At 47.8% G+C, this 24,361-nt stretch overlaps 1 long non-coding RNA gene across 1 annotated transcript in view; it reads left to right on the top strand.

The window, feature by feature from the left end:
* Window positions 1-621: 621 nt before the first annotated feature.
* Window positions 622-24,361, top strand: part of LOC125942060 (uncharacterized) — a 36,441-nt gene continuing 12,701 nt past the window's right edge. Inside the window, exons 1-2 of the long non-coding RNA XR_007464761.1 lie at window positions 622-659; window positions 19,994-20,033. This is a non-coding gene — a long non-coding RNA (uncharacterized LOC125942060). The remainder of the gene's footprint in view (window positions 660-19,993; window positions 20,034-24,361) is intronic.

Raw genomic sequence — 24,361 nt, 5'->3', positions numbered from 1 at the left:
TCCGCGAGTTGAAATAACGTGGCTGAAGAAAATATATTGAGCCTTAAGTGCGCATCCAAGAAGAGGGGTTATTTTGATGAGCACTGGACTCCCCAGCTGCAAAAACTCTACATGATTTCGAAATATTAGCCACAAATTATCAGATATATAGTTGTAGCCGGCGCTTAACATTCAAACAAATCTGCACATGGGATGGTGCACATAAAACGAACGTAATGGCATGCGCTGCTCATTACATTACGAGCTTCAAGTTTGTGTTTTTGCTGTAAGAGCCGTTCATGGAGCAGGATACACAGTTCGTGGAAGTTTTCTTAATCACATTATAATATTTGTGCGTATTTGTATACATTTAGGCCAAGTTTATGTTCGGATAAAGCTGAGTAGTTTTATATAAATCGTATACATTAGGAGGAAATCTGTACATAGCCATCGATGTACATACCACCGCTTACAAGCACCTTCGCATAATATTTATACAGCACAAGCAATGGACGTACTTGTTTTCCTCGCGTGTCCAAGTTTCACGTTTCTTTGGACTATATTTTCTGTTACTATACTACTTTCCAATGATTTGCGCACACTTGTATTTCATGATCGACTAACGCTTGCTGTTCTTTCAGCGGCTCAAGTACTGTATCCTGTTACAGCTGAGAGCGAGAGTAAGTGCATGTTTCTTGCTTGCACGGAAAGATCGGTAATTGGATGCCATGAATAGCACAATCAAGGTTTCCACAAAATCGCTTCTTTATCGGTAAAGCAACGGGTCAATCGTTAATTATTTTTAGTTCAGTAAACCACCACCATGTGTAAAATATGATCTGCACTAAGACCAACAACGTTGCTTTATAAAGCTGGGCATATTATATTCAATGTGCCACATACGCTCTTTTCTGTTATTTATTGCATTAAGGGCATTGCTTTTTTATAGCTCCCGTTAAAAACTCGCATGAATGCTAGCACCAGATACCTTTCGAAATAATATAAGCAGTTCTATAAACACAAAGACATCATCACACTCTCTGTTCATACGAGTGTGGTAAATGATGCTGAAAAGCTTTCGAGATTCGTTAGAATGAAGGTTCCTCGCTTTAATGAAACAAATTTGTTTCGAACTGGTTGAGCAAAGCACTAGTGAGAACAGCTTGCGTTCCGGATTTCTTTAAGGAATGTGGCGTCGACTTAGGAATAAAATGTTCTTCCAAAGTAAAGCTCACATATCTTGCACAATTATCGCAACCTAAGAAAACGGAAAACATATCAAGTCGTACATCATCATAAGAAATAGAGAAGTGCTAACCCGCTGTATGAGTTGTTTTTTTTTTGACAAAACGTTTGCAGTCCTCTGCAGGTACATCAAAAAAATGTCACAGTTTCGCCCTAAGGGCGAAGCAATGAATGCGATAGCAACACAGCAATGTCATACGAAGTAAGGTGAGCGGCTTTGGTAGCAATATGAATTGTAGTAAACATGAGCTGATTAAGTAAGCAGGTGTGCTGCGGCGTAAGTAGACCGACATGAAGAGAGACTCGATGACCACGAGAAGGCGCGTGTGAAACGGTGGTGTTGATGAGAAGCGCTTCCCGTGGGCAGCGCGCGTGCGAAGGGACACACCTGTAGCGCTGCACTGCCGATCCGGGCAGCATTGCGTGTGTAGCGTGCGTTGGAAAATGTGGCCCGACTATTACGAACTGAATGAACAAGCGTGGTGTGAGCGCGCACAAACACGAAGAGATCACACTGAATGACAGCAGACAACGACTGTCAAAATGCTGGCAGCAAGCATGCGCCGCAGCGGGCGAAGGTACGTGCGGTCTATCGCTTCAACGGAAACTGAATGCGCCGGCGCTTAAAGGTCAGAGCCGCGTGGAGATAAGAGATGGTGCGAGCGAGCGACGAGCGCGGTTGTTGGCAGAGAAGTGCGCCCCCCCCCCCCCCCCTTGCTCCCTCCGGCGCTGGCTTCCTGCTTCCTTGCTTGCGCGTGGGAGATTGAGTGCGTTCGCTCTCCGTGATAGCGCGCGTCCCCACACGCTTCCTCTCGGGCATACGGCGCGCGGCGAAGATTTTATCTATAGAGAACCTCACGGCGACGGCAACGGCGACGGCGACGGCAACGGCGACGGCGACGACGACGGCGACGCCGACGGCAGAAATCCGGTTCAAGTGTCCATATAATTGCTATCGCAATAAAATGGTTTGTTACCGCCAATAACACACGTTCAAAAAAGCAGTTGACTGAAGGCAAAAGTACGCTTGCTTTCGTGAGGATCTTTTCGCACGGAATGTTTCACGGTAGATTCATTAAAAGAATCTATGGAAGCACGGGTAAATGTGTTTCGCCAACTAGTTTAGGCAATATCGATCTGGTAGAGTAATACAGTGTATTGAGTAACTAAAATTCCGTGGAAAGATTGGAGAACAAACGCTCCTAGAGTGTTCTTGCGAGGCGCTCAATACTTGAACTCGTAGGGAAAGTAAACTTTCAGGAAAGCGCTCGAAAACCACTTCCCAGAGGGCTTAATGAGCGGATGAGTATGCCATGCACGGATTGCAAATGCATTATCAGCGCGTATCTGTTTCTGTTGGGACGTAGGGAAAGGGGATGCCGGTAAATGATGTGGCAGCTAGCCTACCACGCGTAGCGAATCATAGCAGCGCGCGAGAAAGCAGCCTCTTTTCTGGTTTTTGTAGCGTTAGCTACACTGGCCTAGCCAAGCCTGTTTCGCGCGGCACACCAAGAGCCGTGCTGCGCATGCGCAATGATCAGTGATGTCACACGGCTTGCGCACCGGAGCCACCGGAGCCGGCACCTCTCGCGCACTCCGCCGCCGCCGCGCGCGACTCACCGCCGCCGGTCTGCGCATTCCAGAGGAGTGACGTCGTAGCCGTGGTAGACGCACTGGCGCCGGTGCGCGCTCGCTGTGCAGTCGCCGCCTGACACTGCGCTGGAGCCGCTGCGCTTCTGACTGGCGTTTGCCAGTGTGGTATAGCCATGGAGAAGGAGAGCGCAAATGCTGCTCAACAGCGCAGAAGAACAGAGAAGCTTGACTCATAAGAATAATCTTATCTTAAGAATAAGCTTAAGAAAAAGCTAAGAATAATCAGCTGAACCTTTGCTAACGCTACGTATATCCTGGCATAGCCGAGCTAAGCCACTGCAACTTTTTTTAAGCTTAACAAAGCCACGACTTCACCCGAAATGTGAAGCATAAATTCCAATAGAAAATTATTAGACTGCTGTACGAAGTTAGGATGTTAGTTTTATTGACCACATAAAGTCATAAACATTCGCTAAGTTACCAAGCATGGTGACGCGCGCACAGGCAAACATGAACTCACCTCTCTAGATCAGCGCGCACACTCGCTATCAAAACGCTGGCGTGAGGAAAATCAGTAGTAGCAACGAGCAAATTGACGTTCGTGCTGCTTCTCCCTTCAACGCCAACTAAGCGGCGAGAAGACAGCGTGCACGAAGCTATTAACCCTCAGCGCACCTAAAGACGTTCCCTATCGCAGGTCGCCATCAAGGTAGGGCCCGTGCGGCCGCGCTCAGCCGCGACTTACGCAGCCGCTGCCGGAAAAGAACGCCCCCCCCCTTCCCTGGTGCCTTGTGTGTGATAGAAGGCAGTGCGCTTAATCCCTGCATTCTTCCTTGCGTGCACGATATCGAGGCACCATCCTCGGCTCACCCTCGCACCCTTTTAGTCGAACACACAGCATACGGCGCGCGGGCATGATGTTATATCGCACTGGAACTTTATACGGACCATCACGGCAATGCCGATGGTGGGAAATGCAACAGGAGTTTCCATCTAATTGCTGCCGCAATAAACAGTGAGCGTAGGCTGCCTCGAGTTTTATTGCTATAGCAATTATATGGACACTCAAAAGCAGATTTCTGCCGTCGGCGTCGCCGTCGCTGTGAGGTTCCGTATGTCGTCAATGGAGATGAAATGGTCGCCGCGAGCCAAACGCTGTACGTGCGAGTGAAAGGGCGCGAGGGGCGCGCGCTTTCACGGGGAGTGAGCGCACGGCGGAGAACAAACGCGCGTTCTGCGCCGTGCTCCCTTAAGGGCTGCAGAAGTAGGCGTCTCTTTCCTCCTTTACAATCACCATATATGTAGAGCAAACGCGCCTTCTTCCGACGCGCGAGAGACCGTGGGGGAGGGGGAGGGAATGGAGGCGACGTTTAGCTGCCGCACCAAGTGCCTATTTATATCAGAGGCTCCGGCAACAGTCACCAACGCCGCACGCATTTTGAGCGAACGCGGGAAAAACGCTGACGGCGTCGACAACAGTTCTACGTGTTGCCGGTGCTGCTGCATGTCCAAGTTTATACAGCTGATAAAGCTAATATCATTACTCCGTATAGCTCTCTACAAATTTGCTATCGCAATTGATGCTTCGCCTTTCAGGTGAAACTGCGACAACTTTTTTTATTGCGATAGCAATTATATGGACACTTCAATCGGATTTATGCTGTCGGCGTCGCCGTCGTCGTCGCCGTCGCCGTGAGGTTCCGTATAAATAAATCTTCGCCGCACGCCGTATGCCCGAGCGGAAGCGTGCGGAGACGCGCGCTATCACGGAGAGCGAACGCACTCAATCTCCCACGCGCAAGCAAGGAAGCCGGAAGCCAGCGCCGGAGGGAGGGGGGGTGGGGCGCACTTCTACTCTGCCAACAACCGCGTTCGTCGCTCGCCCGCACCGTCTCTTATCTCCACACGGCTCTGACCTTTATGCGCTGTGCATTCGCTGCTGAGTTTCCGTTGAGCGATAGACCGCACGTACCTTCGCCCGCTGCGGCGTATGTTCTTGCTGCCAGCGTTTTGACAGTCGTTGTCTGCAGTCATTCAGTGTGATCTATTCATGTTTGTGTGCGCTCACACCACGCTTGTTCATTCAGTTAGTAATAGTCGGGCCACATTTTCCAACGCACGCTACACATGCAATGCTGCCCGGATTGGCAGTGCAGCGCTACAGGTGTGTCCCTTCGCACGCGCTGCCCACCGGAACCGCTTCTCATCAACACCAATAGAGACGTGGTCCAGCACGTGCTTAGCATCCTTGAACGCCAGCGCCGAAAGCGGCGCCCCCACGGGTTTGACGCGAGTGCGTTGCTGCTCCGAAGACGTTCGAGCACGCTAGTGTCTCGCTTTAATTCCCCTACCCCTTCCCCCCTTTATGCCGGATCGTCAATAAAGTTGTTTCACTCACTCACTCATCAACACCACCGTTTCACACGCGCCTTCTCGTGGTCATCGAGTCTGTCTTCTTGTCGGTCTACTTACGCCGCAGCACACCTGCTTACTTAATCAGCTCATGTTTACTACAATTCATATTGCTACCAAAGCCGCTCACCTTACTTCGTATGACATTGCTGTGTTGCTATCACATTCATTGCTTCGCCCTCAGGGCGAAACTGTGACATTTTTTTATAGCCGTGTGCCTCAAGGTCCGTTCAATGCGTCACAGCTCTAATGCCGAAATTTTGGATACGTGGCCTTCAAGCCAAATGGAACACAGCGTCAAAAGTCCCAACAAGGAGAAGTCATTCAATAAATAATAATTGGCACATCGTTAGTCTCATCGGGGATCGCCACCAGTAACATCAATGAGCGACAAAATCCCACGGATTTCTACATCCACATAGGAGTCATGAAACGCTTTAAGTCGACGACATTATCTTGTCCGTTAAATTGAAAGCAGTGGTCAGGTTCTTGATGAACAGCCAACACCTTTGTATGTGCCTTTATATTTGTCCCTGTTTTTAGGCGCTGCCAACAGCAACATCAATGAGTGGAAAATCTCACAGATTTCTGCGTACCACAGCAGTCATGAAATGTTTCAAATCGAAGACATATAGTGCATTATAGTGAAAGCATCGTCTAAGTAGTTGAACAATCATCCCTTTTCCTGGTGTCTTCATCTGTGTTTTTGTCTTTAACGCTGCTACCGCTTTGAAGGTTCTAAGCATACGTTCTGTTTTGTTTTTTCTGGATTCGTGCACATCTCCTTGTTTTGCTTATCTGGGAGTGATGAGCAATCACAGCTAGTGTATTGTCAACATGTTTTAATATTACAAGTGCGGTAATATGTATATATGTGTATATCTAATGACGCTTCTGTATAATATACGTTACATTACTCTGTATATGTAATTTTCTTTCCTTCCTTCTTTTTCTTTTTGCTTTCCCTCTACATACGTCGACTAGCGCTAGCATCGGGACGATGCCCGTTTTTTTTGCCACGAGGTCTCGAGCTGCGGCGAGCGCGAGCCAGTATTCAGGCAAGGAGAGAAGACGAAGAGGTTTTTCATTTTTGGGGTCAGCCATCTTCCTGGCTAGTACTCGTCTCTGCCGGTGCAGTACTTCTTGCTCTGAAGTCCTTCTGTTGCACGTGACAATATAATATGGCCTGCGTGCCGCACTGTATTGGAGCAAAGGCCTTTTGTCAGGCTACAAGCCTTTTGCGTTTGCTCCATTTTCTGTCCTTTGTGCAGAAAGAAAGAAAGAAAGGTTGCATCAGCAGGTGCAGAAGCGAAATATTATAAACGACGTGACATATATTTTGGGAAGTGGCAGTGCTGACTGAGTGGCACTCATCACGAAAAAGAAGTGCTTGAGTACTGTTGTGATGTGGTTCTGAGGTTCGTCGTTCGAGCTCAGCCGTCACTCACAGGATCACTTGCCTACGCCACCGAAGCCCCTTAAACAATGTAAGTGGCTTGCGCTATACCGGGGCGTCTCATTAAAATGGCGAAGCGGATCGACGACGTCGTCCATTTCTAGGTCCGAGTGTCTGGTTTCTGAGTTGTACGAAACCGGAAGCGGGTTATTTTACATATATACAACTGGCTCTAGATATGGGAGAATACTCCATGTCGGAGGCCTTTTATTGTCTGAGCTTAATAAATCTCTGAGCTCAGGCATCAGCACACACGTCAACACACACAGCAGGTCATTTTTAAACAGTTTTTTGTCCCTAGCTACATACACAGGAAAGTCTATGACTTCATTGCGGACAATCAGAGGGGTCGGGCTGTTGACAGCACTGCGCCCTTGGTCGCACCACGTTGCCTGTGTCCGCACTCTGATGTTCAACTTTCAAACCGCCCTATCGCAATGACGAGGCAAGCTGGAAACAGCCGTCCACGCTGTTGCCACGAAAGTCGCCAACATCTCTTTGTCGTCTGTAACAGTCAGCTTGTTACAGTCTTGAGACTGGCCTTCGCCGTCGTTCCCGCTTCCACGGAGTGCTGCGGTTGTTGTCACTTCAAAGGGGGTGTCGTTGTTTGCACGTCATTGTTGGCGTAGGGACCTATTAATGTCTAGGCGAACGCTGGTGAAGGTGCTGCCAGTGATGAGCACACAAAAAATCCGCATTGCTGTTTTCGGACGCAATAGTGCCAGGATTTGTGCCGAAATAGACGATCATTTTCAAACAAAGGAGCTAGAAGGTGCATACGCTATGGCCGTGGATGACTAAGATAAAGCAGTTGCCACACTTGCAGGCCTCCAGTGCTGCATTGAAGAACTCGACATCGTCCGCGAAGATGTGGGCCCAGCAAGCACGGCGAGTACCACGACCGCCTTCGCCAATTGAGCAATAGAAATATCGAAATACGACTAGCTGAACTATAGACAGAGCCATTTAACAGAAATGTAAGTGAGTGGACGGCTTTCCGAAAGGTGTTAGACGGTATACTTTCCAATGCGTTACTTAGAGTGAGACTAAAATGTTTCATTACCTTCTTAAGTACCTTGAAAAAGAAAACGGGCAAGTTTGGCCTTATCGTTAATCGTGACGTAACTAACGAGCATGTGTTGTTATTGATGGCATGACTTATCACTCAAGCTAGTCATACATTCGTACGCTTCTATGCCAATTTTGGTATATACCAGATGAACGAGACCTTGACACCACCACCGCCGATACTTGAGAGACAATACAAGCTGCCGTTGAGAACAATTTCTTAGATGCGAAGCATCTTATGCTCGGGGCCATGTCCCTCCCTGAATCCGCCGTGCGGCGTCCGCACCCGCAATGTTCATGCGCATCCTCCTCCCCCTCCCCTCCTTGTCTCATCTCCTCTCGGCATTCTTCCTCTCCTCTCCAACGCTCCTCTCCTTTCCGGATTGCGCAAACGAATGGCAACACCTGCGGCTCCACGCGCGATAATGCGAAGCAGCTTAGGTTAGAGGCGCGACGAAAGGCGCCGCAGAGGCACCGGCAACAGTCACCAACGCCGCGCGCGTTCGGTGCGAACGCGGGAAAAACGCCGACGGCGTTGTCAACAGTTCTGCGCGTTGCTGGTGCTGCTGCATGTCCAAGTTTATACAGCTGATAAAATTACCTTGAGTCGACCCCATGGCTGCTTCGCACACTACTCAGGGTTCCCCTACGGGAAGATGGTGTAATTTTTGTCTACCTTTCTCGTCTCCTCTATTGCAAGTTCTGTACCTTTTGCGCTGCAGTGCATATGATATCAACCCCACTGTGCACGAGAAAGAAATGTATAAAATTTATAATATGAACTTATAAACGCATAAAAATGAACTGAACACCCTTGCTGCTCTGTTGGTTAGCAGTATACAGAGTGAAGAAATTAATTGTAAAATCTACTTGTATCTGTATTAATACTAGTAAATACTGGCAAGCCAGTGCACCTTTCACAGAAAAAATATTAGCACACAGTCCAGACAGCGTTCTGCTGATGAGGAGCTTTGGATCACATCGCTTAACATCTTCCAACATCTGAACACCACGCTTGAACCACGCGACCGCCTAATCATCACAGGGGATTTCAACGCATGGCACACGACATGGGGATACGCCAAAGACAGACCCAAAGGTACGAGACTACTAGAGGCGATACAGCGATATGACTACATACTCCTCACGACACCGGGAAGGCCAACCCGAATGGGAAACAGCGTAAACAGGGACACCACACCCGACCTTGCCATCACCAACAATGCCAGGGCCATGCGCTGGAACGTGTTGGATGACACCCTGGGAAGCGATCATAATATAGTGGAAATAACCTATGAGACAGCTCAACTACGACGCCCCCTCGGAAAAGCCAAAATCACAAACTGGACTAAGTATCGAGAGCAACGAGAAGTAGGAAATGGGCCCAAACCAGCAACCACAGCTGACTGGACTCACTACATTAATGGCCTCTATGATGAAAACACTCAAATATATCAGACTACGACAGACACCCCCGCCATCGACAATCACATGACACACCTTTGGGAAGCTCATCGGGGACTCACCAAACGGTGGCGCCGACAGAAACTAAACAGAAAACTGAGACTCCGAATAGCGGAAATCACAGGAAGGCGAACGCATACGCGAAAGAACTCTACCATAACAATTGGCGCACATTCTGTGACTCCCTAAGAGGCACAATCAGCACGGAAAAGACATGGAACATCCTACGGAGTCTTTGGACCCCTCGACCACAAGAACCGAAACAAATGCTACACTCCAACGGTTAGCAGGGGAATTTCAAGGGGACCATGATCAGTTAATACAAGAGCTGAAACAACGGTACACAGGAGAATGCAAGTGGGACGGAAATTCAATAACTAGTCAAGAATACAAAGGAACACACAAACACGAGCTGGACGCACCCATCACCTTCGCAGAGGTGTATGCAGCGGCGCAAACCTTCAAAAAGAATACAGCACTCGGATTGGATGGTATTACAAACGCCATGATACGGAACCTTAGCACTGACACATTACAAGCCATCACGGACCACTTCAATCAAGAAATATCGACACCGGGTTGAAAACTACCCACTGAGTGGACAATGGCCCAGATCGTACTAATACCGAAACCAGGAAAGCGGAGAAGCCTTGACCAGCTGCGACCAACATCACTAACATCCTGTATGGGCAAAATGTTTGAAAAAGTCATACTCACTCACCTCGAACAATACACAGAAGAACAGGGGCTCCTACCAACATCTATGTACGGATTCAGGCGAGGGATGTCTGCCAGGACATATTCTTATTGCTCAAAGAGGAGGTGCTCAACCCACCTCCAGGCAGCCTCAACAACTTACTCCTTGCCCTCGACATCGAAAATGCCTTCGACAACATCGCGCACTATGCCATACTAGACGGCCTCACAGCCATTGGATGCGGTGAACGCATATTCCATTATGCCTCTACATTCCTTGGCAATCGCAAGGCACAGATTGGTATGGCCGGAACCAACTCACCACCATACGAACTTCCACTTAAAGGCACGCCCCAGGGTTCCATCCTGCCCCATTCCTGTTTAACATCGGGCTCCGGAAGCTAGTCCTACAACTCGAGGATATACCGAATCTGGGTTGTGCCTTTTACGCGGACGACATTACACTATGGGCAACAAAGGGCTCCTATGGAGAACGGCAAGATGTCCTGCAAACGCTATAGACAAGATTCAAAGCTACCTTCAGGCGGCAGGTATGACCTGCGCCCCAAACAAATCGGAATACCTGCAGATAAGACCACCGCGCACCCAGTCCAATTGTGCACCCCCACTTCACCTGACGATTGCCGGACAATGCATCAACAGAACCCCGGTAGCACGAATCCTGGCAATGCACATACAAGAAAATAACAGCGTAAAGACGGCAATAGACAAACTCAAACACACCGTAAAAAGTATTACAACTCATAGCTAGAATAGCAAGAAGAAAGATGGGATGACAGAAGGCGAGACATTACGCCTCGTACAGGCCTTCGTCCTCACCCGAATCACATTCGCTCTGCCCTTCCAAGCTACACGCAAGACCGAAATAGAAAACATCGACAGATGCGATCATAAGAATCGCATACAAAGCTGCACTCCAACTTCCGAATTGCACGAGCACAGACAGGCACATGTCGTTAGGCATGAATAACACATATGAAGAACTGGCCGCCGCCACGCAAATCGCACAAACAGAACGACTCAACACCACACACCAGGGCAGACAACTACTGCAAAGACTGGGATACCCGCTCATCCCCCAATACTGCGGAGACGACGCAGTCATCGTACCGATGGACCAACGGGCTCGCATCATCGTGGAACCGGTCCCCAAGAACATGCATCCGCTATACAACCAAAAGCGCCAGCAAGCACGAGCACGAAAACTCCTCCAGAGAAGGAACGATCCTGATACTTACTTCACCGACGCTAGCCTTTACTCCACAACACCACAAGGCCCCAGAAAACCGGCATACGCAACGGCAGTAGCTAACCAAAAGAAAGTGGTGGCCTGTGCATCTATACGCACCAGATCAAGCGCCACCGCAGAGGCAGCAGCCATAGCCCTCGCAATCAAGAAGCAGAACGAAGAGGTCGCTCCGCATATATCCTGACGGATTCACAGGCCGCCTGTCGGTTATATATTAGAGGCACACTTCCCAGGTGCGTCACCGATATCCTGGGCCCCACGCTGACTGACGACCATGGGATCGTCTGGTGCCCAGGGCACACAGGCCTCGAAGGCAACGAGGAGACCGACAGTGTAGCTCGCGGACTTGCTGGCCGAGCCACAGAAGACTCTTCGAGGCCCCTCACAAACCACCATGAAGATCCCATCACGAGCAGGCAGATTTTAGAGGACCAACGTCTGACCAGACGAAAGTACGCTCCTCCAAATCCCAAGTTAAGCAGCCAACAAGCCAGGGACTGGCGCCGCCTTCAAACCAACACTTACCCGCATATATTAAGGTTGCACGCAATGTTTCCAGAGGTATACACAACCAGTGTATGCCCCTGGTGCAACGACCACACAGCCACACTGACACACATTACATACCAGTGTACGGAACGCCCAGCCGAGGCAGTATCCAGGCTGGTGAGCTCATCACAGACACTCACAACGTGGTCTTGGGAGGCACGACTTTCCGAGCTGGCACTGGAAGCCAACTGGCGACCCTGGACCAGGCCCGGCGAGCCGCCGCGGCCAGTGGGGCTCTACAAGAGGGCTCCACCCGAGAATAACCACACCAACCACTCTTCGTACAATACAGTTTATTCTCTCTCTCTCTCTCTCTGTAACATCCTGCAGTCCCGCTGACACTGAATGATTCAGTGGACCCGCTATTCTGCGCTGGTAATTCAAATGTTCTCAATGTGAACGCACTTGCTTCTATATACTTAAACTGGCGCTCCATTTTGTAGAAGTGGACACAAATTCTGTACAACGTTTATCGGTGACATGTTGTCAATGTACATGGCAGTGGCTGCACCAGAAATTCACACCTAGATAGCATCACTGGTATGTTTATAAGTAGTTGCACTCAACGTCGTAGCATTGAACTTGAAGCTTAGATATGCTTGGTAGATAAGTGGCATGTCTATTCGTTCTTTCAAAATACTGCTGCTTATAACGAAACATATAAAAGCAAAAGTAAGCAACAGTATGAGAGAAATACCAAATTTTAAAAATCTATGAAAGGGACCCGCAGTTAAAAAACACTGTTACGACACGAAAAAATGGGGTTTACTAAATAGGCTTCAAGCCGAGTGTCAGGCGGGGCAAAGTTTCCTCTTTGTTCCCTCCGCCGCCGATTTTTCTGCCGCCCATAAGGTTACGTTTACATTTGCTATTTACAATTGCACTCAACTCCTACACCCAGCATTTTATGCGGCACTCCCATTTGTTGCTTGGATTATACACCGCATCGCACCGATGTCATCTGCCAGCATTTTCAGCTGACCGTTTTAAGCTGTATGGTCACTCGCACGTGAGGGCGCATCCAGCCTATGCTTTGAGACCGTTTCGTCGACACACCTGCTGGCATGATTTATTCGGCATCCCACCCTCACCACGCCGTCTCGACGCAGTGCTGCCGAACACCTCACGACGTCACGCCGTACAACGGTTACGCGGATCGCATAGCCACACTCCGGAATTCGTATCAATAGAACAGCTGCCTAAAAGCTGATGGCCTTTAGCGACAGCTGACACTGTTTACAAGAACCATTACCTCGTTATGTTTAAACCATCCCCACCTCTTTTCAGAATTTCTTAAGCAACTACGCTCCGGTGTGCTTTCTGCCGAGACTCCGTCTTTGCTGCGAGAGGCTCTGTGGCGGCGCAGGAGCAGTGGGAGCGAGCGCACAAGCAGGGAGAATAAAGTTAGCGGGTTCTTGTATCTCGACGTGGCAAGATCCCGTTCTCTGCCGCAGAACAAACGCACGAACGTGCAAGCCAGCGGTTAAGGAACCAAAAAAACATGCGAGCCGGCGAACAACAAACGGATGAACGTGCAAATAGCGAGCAAACGAGCGAGCAAACTGACGAGCAAGTGAGCAAGAGAACGACAACAAATGAAAGAACGAACGAACGAACGAACGAACGAACCAGCGAGCGAATGAGCAACCGAGTGGACGAGGCACCAGCAGCAGGTCCAAATGGGCAGTGGTCGGCAAAGAAATGCTCTCGCCTAGAAATGTGCCGTTCTCCTTCTATAACATTGTGCATTAACGACATGCATTTGTGCAACGTATTGTTCGAACAAGTGCGACAATTAAGAAGGTTAAATACTCAAGAAACTGAGTGCTTACAACAGGCATTAATAGGCATGCTTCCGCTCATCGATGTCTGTGAGTTCGTGGGCCAGAGCATCTCCGGGGAAGGTATAAAAAGCGCCCATCGCACGCCACAGCAACATTATCCGTAAGCTGCAATTGCACAGTTTCGTCCACTCGATAAACTCCGTAGCTCACGCCTTAAATGAATATAAATTCATATCTTGCGGTAGCACTACTAGGACATGAACGCAGCTCTTCTCGCCATTTGTCATCGTCTACGATACACTACAACACACAAAAAATTACACGCGGTGACTGCTGCCAACTTCACGTATTTGCTGAGAATAACTAGCAGCATATAATTCGGTACGTACTCAACCCCATCCGCAACATGGCGCATCGGCCCTCCGACAGCTCTGCCTGCGACACTGCTATCACCTATCATCCCTCTAAAGGCTGCAGAGCAAACCGAGCAAGCTTCGCTCCTCTGCGGCTAGAGGGCCGACATAGAAGTGACATATTCCACCTGGAACATGCTCTCAAGACGGTTTCGAAAAGAGATATATGTAACTAGTCTTCGAATACATTTCCTAAACGTATTAAAAAACCTGATTATATCTTTCTGGTCGAAGATGTCTCTAAAACGTCGAAAGTAGTCAGAAATCTGCTTCATGTTTTGCATCATTACCACAACGTTTTTAAGTCTTTGTATGCTGCCTGGCTTACGTATTAGCCTATTTCGTCGCCCACGAATACTCTTCGAAGCAAACATTTTGACTTGCAGATTCTTAATTTGGTGGCTACCTTAAAATACGATGAATCACGTTTATTCACTTAACGTGACTCCTACGAAAAAAAGTACTTATTCTTGCTCTTAGCAGTAACAGCAGGCGTCCTTTGTGACGCTGGAAACATCATATGATAGTGTTTTAGATAATGTCATCATCATCATCAGCCTATATTTATGTCCACTGCAGGACGAAGGCCTCTCCCTGCGATCTCCAATTACCCCTGTCTTGCGCTAGCTGATTCCAACTTGCGCCTGCGAATTTCCTAACTTCATCACTCCACCTAGTTTTCTGCCGTCCTCGACTGCGCTTCCCTTCTCTTGGTATCCATTCTGTAACTCTAATGGTCCACCGGTTATCCATTCTACACATTACATGGCCTGCCCAGCTCCATTTTTTCATCTTAATGTCAACTAGAATATCGCCTATCCTATTTTGCTCTCTGATCCACACCGCTCTCTCCCGGTCTTTTAAAGTTAGGCTGAACATTTTTAGTTCCATCACTCTTTGTGCGGTCCTTGACTTGTTCTCGTGATTCTTTGTTAACCTCCAAGTTTCTGCCCCATATGTTAGCACCGGTAGAATGCAATGATTGTGCACTTTTCTTTTCAACGACAGTGGTAATCTCCCAGTCAGTATTTGGCAATGCCTGCCGCATCCACTCCAACCCACTTTTATTCTTCAGTAAATTTCTTCTTATGATCAGGGTCCCCTGTGAGTAATTGACCTAGATAAACGTCCTTGTGATACGCAGCTCATTGCTTACCACTCTAACGGACTGAAATGCAGCCCTTAAGAGCGGCGACCTCTCAGAGCAACTACAGGCTGTGCAGAGGCCTGCGACAGGGCGGAACAACCCGATCTTCCGACGCCGACGTGGGTGCGGCCCGCGACGGCTACGGGGACTTCCTGAGAAGGGAGATACCCTAACGCGGTTCATCAGGACCATCAATAAAGTTATTTGTCTGTCTGTCTTCCTGTCTCTTTCCACCTTTCCTTTCCCCACTCTAGTCATTTACTACTGCACAATAGACTAGTCTCGAAACGGATCCCAAAGAATGAACTTCCTTCGTGGCTCCTGCGCGCGCGGCCGACGCCGTCCAGCTTAGTTAACGACCAGTAAATGTTAGCAGTCCTTCAAAGGCGACAGTAATTAGAGACAGCCCATCGGCGCGAGTACTCATCACATGCGCCTTTAGCCGAATAACTGGTCTTCTAAAGCAGCTCATCACGGACACAAAATCTACCGTTAGCTCCCGGACACGATGCAACAACAAATAGTGGTTCCAAGGCAATATCATTTTCTTGCTCGGCCCTGAAAGTCATCGAGTCTGGGAACGTCGAAAAAATGGGAGCAATACATTCATAAAAATTGGTTTCGTCACATCTCATCGTCACAGGAAGACAGGAGAGACAATCTGCGTCTGCGTGGCGACGTCAATACTTGAAGGAAGGCTTGACTTGTAGGAAGTCGTACTCGTGCAGTCGAAGAGCCAAATGCGCCAGCTGACCACTCGGGTAACGGAGATTCACCAACCAGCATGATGCGTGGTGGTCAGTAACGATAGGGAATGGGCGTCTATAGATATAGGGCCGAATTTGTGGACAGCGAAAACAGCGTAAAAAATATCGTTCAAAATTTTGCGCACAAGATACTTGTGATTCTTACAAAAATCTGATATGCTACTGTACACGCAACATTGAATCTGGAAAAGTGACTATTTCTATTTTTGTGCTCATATTACCCATATTTAAGTATATCTTGCATCTTGATCTACTAACACTGTTTTCTAACTTTATTAGTGAGCTTATTCTTGTTGTTCATGTTATTCTGTGCAACCTGATATTTGTCATTGTTTACAAATTTATTATGATTGTCTTACTTGGTGTGCTAGACAATAATCAATATTTGCTGTTTCTTCCGGAGTACGAGGGGGAACCCATTCGTATCTAGACCACCAAGTCGGAGGTAGTGGCAGCCTTAAGAATCCTCACGAGAAACACGACGCCCAGCCGGGACAAAATTAACAAGACCCTCCGTAACCTGGACGACGAGCCAACGGAGAGCTCGTCGGTACAGCAGTGAAAGCAGTCGGTACAGCAGTCGGTACAGCAGTATGGTACAGCAATGAAAGCTGGGAGACCCGCTTCCTGGAAGCACGCGGACTTAACGATGATCCCGAAGCCTGGCAAGCCAATCAGCTACACAACCTGCGCCCGATCTCCATCACGTAGTGCGCGGGGAAACTCTTCGAGCACATGGTCCATATTCGACTCTCGCCCTACCTGGAAGAAGGGGGGCACCTGCCGAACAGTATGTCCGGTTTCCGGCCTAACCTCTCCACCCTGGACATCCTAATTCAGCTAAAAGAAGAAGTCAGAACACACCACAAGAGTGCCACGCCACGATGTCAATTGTGAATTCGACAACGTCTCAACGAAGCAGTGCTAAACAGCCTACAACATACCAACTGCGGACGGCGGACGTTTAGAACTTACGTCCGGGACTTCCCGACGGGTAGAACGGCGACCATAGGCCCGGGGAACCTACGAACCGACAAGATTCAAATACCGCAGGAAGGAACCCCTAGGGGTCGGTGATCTCCCCATTGGTTCAATATAGCGATGAGGGATTGCCGAACCTCTTGAAGAGCATCAGGGGTATCCGCAGTGCAATGTGCGCAGACAACCTGACCGTGTGGACGTGCACGAGATCCGCGGGTGAACAGCAAGACGCCCTGCAGGAAGCCATCGAGAGGACCGAGCGTTATCTACACCGATGCAGCCTATCATGCGCCCCGGAAAAGTCGGAACTCCTAATCCCCCAAAAAAAGTATGAGAGGGTGGCCTCCCCAGAGACACCAGACCCAAGATTGACCCTGCACGAAGTCAACATACCCAAGGTGGACGTACTCCGCATCCTGGGCCTCACTTTCAAGAAGGATGGTGCCGGGCTCGCCGCCTTAAAAAGCTGCAGCGACAGTTAGCCAAGTCGCGCACTTGGTGCGAAGAGTGAGCAACAGAAAGCACGGACTGAAAGACAGGACACGATCCGATTAATAAATGTCCAGATAATCAGCAAAGTCACTTACTACACCCCGTACCTGGGTATCAAGAACAGCGAGAGAGACCACTGAACATGCTAATACGAAAGACCTAAAAGCTGGGACTGGGGCTTCCACCAACGAGATACACGAGAAGCTACTCAGCCTGCGCATCCACAATACTTGGGAAGAACTAGTAAAGGCCCACAGACAATCAGATAGGTGACTCCAGCTCACCAGCATGGGCAAGGAGACGCTAAGCCGACCGGGCTACCCAGTGGTATATGAATCCAGAAAACAGCAGGTTCCTCTTCCCCTGAGGGAGAAGATCATGGTGGCCAGCATCCCGAGAAACATGCACCCTGACTACAGCACAGAAAGGAGGCAAGCGAGTAGAAGCTGTACGTAAGGACTACGAATGACAAAAAAGGATCAATGAGATACACCGACGCGTCAAAGTACAAGAACCGAGCGGCCCACGCTATCGACGTGATCAAGAGCTACGGGACGAGTTAGCACGGCCTCGATAAACACTTCAGACATCTACTACGCGTAAGATGGCCGATAGCCCTGGCTGCCACTACGGCAAGCGAGAGAGATGATGTCACAGCCATCTAGACTGACGAAAAGCACGTAGAAATTAGCAAAACACCGCATTCCAAACAGCCCTGAGCATCCTCGAGAATCTACACATTTTTTAAGACTATGCATTGTCTGGGCCCCGGGACAGAGTCACTGGCGGTAATGTAGCGGCTAACGCCGCTGCCCGAGATCACATCTCCACGCAGCCCACCGATTCACGAGCCCCGATAGACCCACACAAAAGCGTCCCGAAAAGTCACAGGCCTGCGCGGCACTGCAGCACAGTCACAGCTAAAGCTGGTGGAGTGGCTCAAGAGTAGCTCTAATTTCGGCACCACGCACAACGGGTTTTCGCGGTAAAGTCTCTTTGCCCCGGTTTCACGAGAACGATTGAGCTGTCCGCCCGGCGTCGACGGCGAGCTGGGGCTTGTAATGGTCTCTGCACAGCAGCCTGCAGAGCCCGATGATGCCTGTTGTAGCCGCGCACGTAGCTCTACGCTTGCAGGCGCCTCAACTAGATGGCACCACCATACTGTGAAAGGCTCCGGACCGGATCTCGTCTGCACCAGCGCGCTGCCTAGGGTGCGTTTATAGGGCATTTTCCTGCTACCTAATAACAAGTGCTTGGGCCGGTCGTAGAGTATCTGACTCCCGCGGAGCGGGCCCGGGTTCGATCCAGGAGGGAGCCGAATACTTTTTTCGCATTCCGGTGATAGCGGCTACGGTCACCGGACACCTTCGGCGGAGGCGAGGCAGCGGACACCATCGCGAACCGAAACGGCTATTGAAGGAGCCCCACAGCTTACGCTGTAAAAGATACGCCGATATCGTGAGCCACTACAGACTGGGTAGGAGGATCTACCCACCCCCGTATGCCAAGCTAACAAGTAAGGAGGCGGCGATATTGCGCAAACTGCAGACTGGCACTTTCCCGCATGGCACCGTCCTACACGCCATGTATCCTACTAGCTATACTTACAAGTGCGCCCTCTGCTCTGTGCGCAATATCCTCTACCTCACGGTATGGGAATGTAGGCAACACCCTACGACACCACGCATCTCCGGATCAACCGTCGAACTGTGGGAGACACAGCTGGCAAGCCCCAACCATGAAGACTAGCATCGCCTGGTGAGCATAGCCAAGCTGTTGGCTCAGGCCCACGGCATCCTGCAGTAGGGACGCCGCCCACCTCGGACGATTTCACCGTCAGCTGATTTCTTTAGATAGAGTTTATTCCTCCTCCTCTACTGTTCATACATACGTACTGCGAATCTGTAACCAATTTAGTGAGATCGCGCTTTCTCGCTGTGTGCCATTTATAGGGCCAATAAAGCCGGTTCAAGGCTTTGTGTCCGCGCTCCTAAGCATTATGTGATGTTTGAATAAAGTTTGTTTGTCAATATATTTACTTTCATTGCTAGAAGCGATCTCCCGGAACCTAGCCTATAACAGCTTCGTTGTAATAAAATAAGGCATTATATATTTTGTGATTCTATTTTGATTGGGAGACATCGGAGGCTTCCTCACCGAGATATGCTGGAGTAGCGTGCTGTAGGCTATTGTACGTAGATGACATTTATTTTCTAGAGGATGCCCAAATAGAATGCAACGTCTTATAGATGCGGAAATTGGGAGTGCGTGTAGACGTGATGAGGCATACTTGTTTAATTTTTGTTTAAGAAACACTTCTATTCCCACCTTTAGTTAAACATTGAGACGACTGGTGTGGAAAGAGGTTTTGCGAACTTGCCTGCGAACTGAAGATTTTTGAGACCCGCATAGTAATCTGTAACGTAGATTTGTAATATTGGCACACGATTGTATTCGTACTATATTTCATTTATTATAATTTCCACTTTTATTATCTCTTCTTCGCTGCCCTCACTGCGCACTTCCATATTTTATATTTTCGGGTATTTTGAATTCTTCACTTTTTATCCTGTATTGCGTGTACCTTTTTTTTCTACAGCGGCAAGCGTTGAGCCTAGAAACGTAGATATAAACAATAATAATATTATCACCACTTTCTGCTTTCTCTGTATTACAGCTGACTGCAGTCCAATGTGGCTCACACGCATGGAAAGCCGGTTTGTGTTTTGTTTTGATTGTTCAATGCTTCTTTCCTTGAATAGAGATCTAAGGAGTGTTCTGGTTATTAACAAGATACAAGCATAAATGAATAGGGAAGTGAGTTAATGAATGAATGATGGAAACAATGGGAATAAGCAAATAAATAGATAAAAAAAAAAAAAATAAAGCAGTGTCGAAGTTAAGAATACGTTTTTTCATCGCATTTAATAAAATTGCTTAGAGTAAATCCTTCTTGCACAATAGTTGAAATTATGATTATGTATTTATTGAGCAAGGCGCTAATCAGCAGGTTTTGGGCATGTTCCAAAACAAACAAATTTATAGTATGTTCCAGCTATTATTATTTTTATTAATTCTAGGTTGCAAGTGTTGGACACGAATTCTATAAAATGCACTTTATGACGCACACCTGATAGAGCCCACCGTCCAACAGTCCTTGCATCAATTTCTTGAATGACTCTGAAATTCACGAACAAGAACAAACTCGTGCCTTTTTCGTAATGCATTTACTCCTCGGACCGCGCGAAGTCATTACGCAGTTGGACAGCTGCTTTGTTTGAGCTCTCCTCCCGAGTTTACTGAATGCAGGATCACAGGAACACCTGCTCCTTGAATCTTGGTTGTGATTTCCTAAATACAGGAACATGTCATCACTTTAAATTTTCCATGGTTTATTCAGCTGCGGAAGTGCTCTTTGTAGAAAATAATTTTTTCTAGGCATGCCCACTATGAAATAATGAGCAACATCTGTTGTAACTTTGTAACTGACAAAATTTGTAACTGACATAAATACATAATTTGTAACTGACAGTTTAGCAGCGAAGAAATTTAAAAGTGAGTTTTGTATTCTCAGAATCTCGGGCAACGAGATTTAGAGACTATCATCATCATCAGCCATATATTTATGTCCACTGCAGGACGGTACCTGTGATCTCCAATTACCCTGTCTTGCGCAAGCTGATTCCAACTTACGTCTGCAAATTTATTATCTTCATCAGCCCACCTAGTTTTCTGCCGTCCTCGACTGAGCTTTTCTCTCTTCGTATCTGTTCCACTGGTTATCCGTCCTACGCATTGCATGCCTGCCCAGCTCCATTTTTCAGCATAATGTCAACTAGAATATCGCCTATCCCCGTTTTCTCTCTGATCCACACCGCTCTCGTGTCTTTTAAAGTTAGGCCGAACATGTTTAGTTGCATCGCTCTTTGTGCGTCCTTAACTTGTTCTCCAGATTCTTTGTGAACTCCAAGTTTCTGCCCCATATGTTAGCACCGGTAAAATGCAATGATTGTACACTTTTATTTTCAACAATAGTGGTAAGCTCCCAGTCAGGATTTTGCAATCTCTGCCGTATGCATTTCAATCGAATTTTATTCTTCTGTAAATTTCGATCTCGTGGTCATGGTCCGATGTGAGTAAATCACCTAGATAAACGCACTCATTTATAGACTCTAAAGGCTGACTGGCAATTCTGAATTCTTGTTACCTTGCCAGGCTATTGAACATTATCTTTGTCTTCTGCATAGTAATTTTCAACCCCACTCTGACACTTTCTCGTTTAAGGTACTCAACTGTGTTGTAATTCGTTCCCATTTTTGCTGAATAGGGCAATGCCATGTGTAAACCTAGGGACTATCGGGGCTACAGAGGCTTACAAATGTCAAACATCACTGTACTTACCATACACTCATAAGTAATAATCACGGGCTATACTTGCAAAGCGAATCATGCACCATCACTGTCTCGAATGCTGTTTGCTGCTTTGTTGTCCTGGGGATTATTGCGCATACCACATGCAAGAGATCGCGCATGAATTGGGTAATTTGGGTGGCTAAACCAAAGATTAATAAATCTATGTTGGAACATAAAAGTCGATTTTTGTTACAGCAAAAAAAGAAGAAAATCATGAACTAAAAGAAAAAAAAGGTAATCATAGCTAAATAAATAAATAAAGCTCGTCGGCCCTACCACTCCGTGAAGATAGTTCATCAGCGAAGCTGAAACGTGCGGCCCCGGTATGTAACGGGTTAATCGCGAGGGTTCAATAAGTTTTGATGACTCCATTGTCGGTTACACACACGTTCGGCTAAAACGGAGGGAATGATGTCACTGACGGTATGCCCGCAATCCTCCGTTGTCGCTTGCGTTCGAAGTCTCGAGTTTTCTCGGCGGCGCGGTTAGCAGCATTCGCGCACCATAGCTGCTTGCACTTCTTCGAGAATAATGGCTTCAAAATTAAATTTTTACGTAAAAGAATGAATGGCTCATACCCCCTTAAGCAATGGCTCATACCCCCGTAAACGCGGCCTCCCCCATTACGACGACAGAAAAGTGAAATTCTATGCTGGAATGATGAGCGGCAACGCAGCCATGTGTGGAAGAAGACGACGACGACGACGAACGCGGGAGCCGTGGAAAGAGCGCGTGCCTAGCACGAGCACGAGAGCAACACGAGCGGCGCCAACGAGCCAGCTGCGGGAGAAGACGGACGCTCGAGCCACTGCTGATGATGATAATTTTCCGTACACAGGCGATTTCGCCTACCCATACACAATTTTGGTAGACATATAAAGCTTCGCTTTATCATGAAACTGTGGTGGGGACGGGGAACGATCAGTCTAGCATGGTCATCGATTAGATTCGATCAGGTAATTTGAATCGCCAAGCAACATTTCTGTGGTGGAACATTATAGAGGATCTCAAACATGGATCACAGGCACAAATAAACCTTGGCCGATATTTCGAAGCGGAATTTAAATTATATTTTTTATTACATTAAAAGGGCTACAACCTCCAAAAAATGCTTTGTTTACTCCGCTTCATTACAGAATGAGGATAATGTGATGGCACAAGGCCAGACCTATGTAGATAGAAGCTTCACGGAGGTATAAGGTAGCGCAGCCTGCTGATAAACACTTCAGTTTTCATATTTAGCAAAAAAGTATTTAGAAATGTGAAGCTTTAATTAAGACAGCAAATTTGTTGGCAACTATACGAATTAAGGATAGTAATTTTATCCACTGCATAAACATCTAAACACAGACATACTATCTAAATTTCTGGTGTCCCGCGCGCTCAAGCAAATATGAACGCATGTTTCTTGATGACCGCAGGAACTCGCTCTCAAAACGCTGTAGTGACTAAGCATGACAGCAGGAGCGGGAGAATTGACTTTCGTCCCGCCACTCGCATCGACGCGTGCTATAAGCCCCGAAAACACAGCGCAGGTGGGGAAGGACTCCGCCCCCACCGCAGATGGTTTTCAATATACAGCCAAGCGGGCAGGAGCACGCGGGAGAGGGAGAGGGCGACATAAATCTATTGCCAAAATGTAGCAGTCGGAGTCCATGGTTTCAAAATAATGTTTCCCTGTGACAAATTTTAACTGAAACAAGCACCAATAATCCTTAACCTCGCGAGTTTTGATCTGATTGGAAAGACCGAAAGCTCTCAAATGAATTTTTTTCTGATATGAAAGCTACGTTTCCTGAAGTATAACATCTGAGTGAAGTTGAATAGGGAAGGTAAGACAAATCTGTTAATGTTGAGAATAAGAGCGGCAGTTCTACTGCAATACTTTTAACTGTTGAATGGTTTTGATCGCACAGCAGAGGAAACTGCCTTATTTAGGATGCTTTCTTTAACAATAGGCGATGGTTGACCCTTTCTTTATTTTTTGTTTTCCTCAGCGCAGAAATTTGGGATCCTATGTGTTTGTGAGATCGAGCGTCAATTTGCATATCTTTGACAATAACACTCCTTCCTATCTTTCCTTCTATGTTTCTCTCGTCCTTTCCGAAGAGTAGGCAGGCGTTGTGCCCCTTCTGGTGGCAGTTGCCAGCCTTTGCTTCTCGCTTTCTCTTTCCTGTGTATATGTTTTCAAATCAAATAAATAATAAATAATGACAATAACGGAGTCTGAATTAGAGGACTCGTCCTAACTTGGTTGGACTGGCGTAGTAGCGTCCGTCGGCTGGACTATGGATGCAGAAGGCGCCTATACCTCGCCGCTAGACATTCGTGGTGTGGCTTTAGGTACTGAGGATTGCAGCGGTGCCTTGGTGGCCTCCATTATTTGCACCATCTGACTGCAAATGATTCGCGCTAAGCATTCGGATAGGCCGGATATAATTTTATCCATAGTTTTCCAGAGAAGAGTCAGTTTCTTGCGAGATATTAATATCTGTGATAGGATAGTTGTGCGCTGTAACACCAAAATATCCGAAGGCCCCGTCTTTAACAGCTGCAAATGCGCCTCTTCGGGAGCAGGGACGGTGGTCGATTATTCGAGAATTTGTATATGTTGAGCTCGAGCTGTGCAGTT

This window comes from Dermacentor silvarum, unplaced genomic scaffold (genome assembly GCF_013339745.2).
Source record: "Dermacentor silvarum isolate Dsil-2018 unplaced genomic scaffold, BIME_Dsil_1.4 Seq973, whole genome shotgun sequence".
NCBI lineage: Eukaryota > Metazoa > Arthropoda > Arachnida > Ixodida > Ixodidae > Dermacentor > Dermacentor silvarum.
The sequence above is the reverse complement of the archived record's forward strand: the minus strand, read 5'-3'. Positions and strand labels throughout refer to the sequence as shown.